Below are 5,000 nucleotides of genomic sequence, written 5' to 3' on the forward strand. Positions count from 1 at the left end.
TCCCTACACGTGTGGGAGAGAGCTTTCCCCCATCGGTTTTGAAGTTAGTACTAGTGCCAGTGCCACTGCCAGCACACGACACCCAGGAAAACAAGAAAAAGGAGGTTAAAATGGTTAGTAGACCAGGAATACTGCTAAGAGACCGAAGAACCTTGGGTTTTCCTACCCAAACTTTGTTAAGAAGACTAAATAAAACAACAGCTGTTCCGCCAAGGTCTGTTCCCTCTGTAACCGCAAGAACGAGTGTTTTTCCAAACTTGGGAATGCCATCCTCAAGGTATATTGATCAACAGGGGACTGTAACATGCAGACAGCATACTTTCAAAGAGGCAATCCATCCAGAGGAAGTGACCTGAGGCCGGGGAAAGCAAGAGGTGGACTTTTAGCCACTTCAAGTCTACCGCCCTCTTGATTCATGTAGTAACCGCTGTCAGAACCCAAGTTGCTATGGAAAGGTTGTCAGAGAGATGGACAACGATAAAGGACCTGAGGGGCAGGAATCGCAACGCCAGAAAAATAACAGTTCGTCCATGAACACATACAGTTGTTCCAGGCACTGTACTCATAAACGCACCCCCAATCGTTAATGTTTGGAGTTTCACTTGAGCATCTGGGCACTGCTCGAAAAATACCTTGACTGGTTACGTATAAGTCACCCAGCCGTATGTCGTGGTGGGGTTAAAACATTTCAAAACTATTTTCAGCCACCATTTCAATATCAGTTTTAGCACCTCAGTGGCGCAGTCGGTATGGTTTTGGATCACCACCTCGTTGGCCGCGAGTTCGATTCTCGGGCATTCCATTGAGGTGTGAGATATGTGTATTTCTGGTGATAGAAGTTCACTCTGGACGTGGTTCGGAAGTCACGTAAAGCCGTTGGTCCCGTTGCTGAATAACCACTGGTTCCATGCAACGTAAAAACACCATACCAGCAAACAAACAATATCAGTTTTCCCTTTGTGAATTAGGATGCCAGCAACACCTGAGAACAGCTGTCGGGTTGGAACAGCTGTCTCTCACATTGAACGACAACTAAAGGCACAGAGCGAAAGAAAGCTGCCAAACTCTGTGATGACGACTGGGATTATAAGCCACGCCCTCGTCTTTCTGTCAGTGTGCTGCTTTAAACAAAAATTATGACAAGTCTTTTCAACAACGTCCGCCCACCACCCCCTGCCTTGTTCGTGGACCAACCTGTCTGTGGGCCAATGGAACTGGACATTCCAGAGCAATAATAAGCAAGACAAGAACTTATAAGATTTTGGTGAGTAAAACTTTTTTTTTTGCCATGATCTATCTTTTTTTCATCGTTTGATGATTATTTTTGTGTATAATACACTGTTAAATCTAACAATAATCATCATTATATTTACCATTGTTAGGATTAATATGGATACTATGTCTATTCATTTCTATTGAATAGATGTGACAATATTTTCGGGAGATTTTCGTGTTTAGAATTTTTTTTTTCATAACTCATGGTTTTGCTTGGAGTATTTCGAACATACTCCATGTTTACTAATGTTTAATAACGTGTCTAATGCTATTAATTGCTTGCAAGTTTGTTAGCCTGAATTACCAGTATCTTAATTCACATGTTTCCTAGGATTCAATTTTAATATAACCCATGTCTATTAATTTGATTAATTGTGTGTGAAAGTATTTATGTTTGAGCAGGTATTTTGCAATGCCCACCATTATCATCATCATTAAATTTTTATTTACAAGCTAGCTATGCCATTTCTTCATTAATGTTAACTGGAGTTTGTGACAATTTTAATTGTGAAAGTATTAGATTTTAATCGCTATTAACTTCATCATTCATCGTCATTCACAAGCTTCTTGTGATTGTCGTTATCATATACTCCATGTCATGTTTGTTAATATGTATTGCTATGTGTTGTCTGTGTGGGACAACAATTTTGGGGTTCTTTTGGTGTATTTTATAAAAAATGAATAAAAATTGATGGGGTTGGGGGTTTAGAAGCGATTTTTTTTACCATTACCATGCACAAATGAAACATAACGTGGGGTTACAATAAGGTAAAAGTATTCAGGTAATCTCATACCATAAAAGCATAATGAAATACATTTTAGTGTTTAAACTAAGGAGCTGCAGGTTAAAAAAGTGTACATCTCAAAAATTCATAGAATTTCATTCGAAAACTGTTACTTAGGCATAATTCCCATACAATTAGCTTTAATAAAAAGAAGTCTTACTTCATAGTATCCTGATGAACGATATCATCGCGATTTGAAAGCAAAAAAATGTTTAATATTGCTTTATTCAGTTTTAACATACTGGCGCACAGAATGCTTCCCAGGTTATTGATTATGCGGCAATGCACCAAGATTCTGGCAAAATAAGGTTAATTTAAAAATCCAGAGACATGCAGATGGGGGTCAGCTGAGACATAATCTAGTCCAAAGTCAGTTTGACACAAATCAGCTAAATTTCACAAGCACAAAGAGACGATAGAGTATGTACTAGGTCAATTATTCATGGATTATTTAGACAGAGAGACATGCATGCATAAAGTCAAGCACATAACCGATGTACCTAAGTAATTATGATGAAATGCATTTAAAGAATTACTCACAAATCCTTAAAAATCTGTTTTTTCTTGTTTTTTTTTTATTCCATTTATTAGTTCATTGGCTCACACTTAAAAATTCATGACCAACGTTTATTACAGTATATTTGAATCACATCTCCGCATGGTAATCACTTTTCATTAAACATATATTATGTATGGAGACGCGTCTATATATATATATATTTTTCTTTATTATTTATTTATTTTATGACTGTGAGCGTTGGGCATGGACATATAGTGAATAAGTATTACCAGAGATACCCCTATTTACACATACAGATATATATATATATATATATATATATATATATATATATATATATATATAATATATATATACATATATATACTATATATGAAATAGAGCAAAGAAAGGGGCGTGACACAATCGTAATGAGGGTCACTAGTTTTCCGGACTCTGCTTTCAATTGCGTCTTTACATTAGAATAAAGAATCCTTTTATATCAATCTAACAAAATCCACAAATCAGTTGTTCAGACAGAATGAGGGGCAAAAGTTCAGTCCTTCAGTCATCAGTCAGTTAGAGAATTCGTTGTTCTACTTCACAAATGAAATGAAATGACTCTTAGTTCATCAAAAACACTCTAACAACAAAACGAAGCAAAAACTTCAATGTTTTCTGTGGAAAATGTCACTTGGAATTTATTCGGGTTCTTGATGAATTCCAGCGGTAAAGAAATTCAGTACGGAGTCGTAGTAATTCATTTCAAAATATTTTTTGTTTCGGAATTCCATCTATGAGTTTAATATACTCTGATTCGCAGCTAGGATTTTATGAAAGATATTCATTATATTCATTATATTCATGACAGTGGTTTTAAATCATATTAATGGATCCCTCAAATAACCCCATATTCAAAATTCATGTTTCTGTTGGAGTTTTTCGTCTTCCACTCTTTGTTTATTTTTTTTTCATGTTTTTTGAAGCAGTAGTATAGCAGGTTGTTTCTGTACGTTTAATGCTTAAATACTTGTTTACAAAGACTTGCAAAAATAATCCAATTTTTTTTAAAATGCCAGGGTTAATGAAATCATTATAAAAATAGCTACTCAAATTATCGATTCCCTAAATGGCTGCGATGTTAGTAATCCCAAGTCTGAATTGCAGTTTGAAAGGAAAGAGAAAGAATTTTCAATAAAATTGACTAACAGTATCTAAGGGGCTGTTTCATTTGGTCTAGTAGTTTATTTAAGTCAGCAATGTCAATAGGTAATTTTACATAAGATTTACTTGAGTCAGCAATGGTAATAGATAATTTTACGTAAGATTTGTTTAAGTCAGCAATGGCAATAGATAATTTTACATAAGATTTATTTAAGTCAGCAATGGGAATAGTTTACATGAGATTTTATTTTCGTTTTCGCCTTTCCTGTAAGAATAACTGATATTCATATACAAATGTTTGTACAGGGATAAATCCCGTGTTGTAATGTGTATTTTTTTCTATCTCTCAAAGGACATAAGATGTGACTGTTTTATAAGTTTGTTGGATTTAAGGATTAAATGAGGAAAGTTGAAGATGGTCCATCTACCTCAGGAACTTTGAGATGTCTCTTGATGAGTAGCTTCATTAATGTGTTCGATTTGTGTGAACGTTGTATCTTGGCTACTTTTCTTTTAAAATCTACAACAACCGTTCCATATCTGACTTTAGAAAGCGTATAGGGTTTTGCCTTTGCTATAATGAATGAATCCGACAATTAACCACTATTATTGACATCTCTATGAATGATGTGCCATGTGGCCTTCTTCCCCCGAAGATTCTGGTTATGGCCGTTATGGCCGTATCCTGATTTCTTTACCATTTTATTGCAAGATTGTCAGTTTTTTTTTTTTTTTTTTCAGCTGACTGTCCTTTTCCTCAGGGTTCTATTCTCTCCCCTACCATTTTCCCTCTTTCCACCGGAATTTCCTTCGGATTCGGTTTTGTTTCCTTATCCTTAATTAAGGTGAATTATCTGGCTATTAAAAAACAACTTTCTTTTTGTTTCGTTCATGGTAAAGAAATCCTGGAAACTGGCAGGAACTTGTTAGAGAACAGATCCTCAAAACTTAATTGGACCTCCCTGGGCAAGGCATCCTCAAATCTAGCAGGTGTTCCCCAGTAATGACGTTTAACCAGGGTATGCTGTCCTGGTTGAAACATCCCTAGACCTAGTTGGCACTCCTTGAACATCCCTATTCCTAATTGGCACTCCCTGGTTGAAACATCAAAGCTAACAGGACCTACAGCTTATAAAAAAGAGAAAAATGACGAGGGAAACAATAACGGATTCACACATATGATCAAAACGAAAATAAAAGAAAAATTCACCACGTGAGTGGTTTACTGCAGTTGATGACAAAACAAGGAATTGAAAAAAGGAAAATAATCATTGCAA

This window comes from Macrobrachium nipponense, chromosome 2, assembly GCF_015104395.2.
Source record: "Macrobrachium nipponense isolate FS-2020 chromosome 2, ASM1510439v2, whole genome shotgun sequence".
In the NCBI taxonomy this organism is placed as follows: domain Eukaryota; kingdom Metazoa; phylum Arthropoda; class Malacostraca; order Decapoda; family Palaemonidae; genus Macrobrachium; species Macrobrachium nipponense.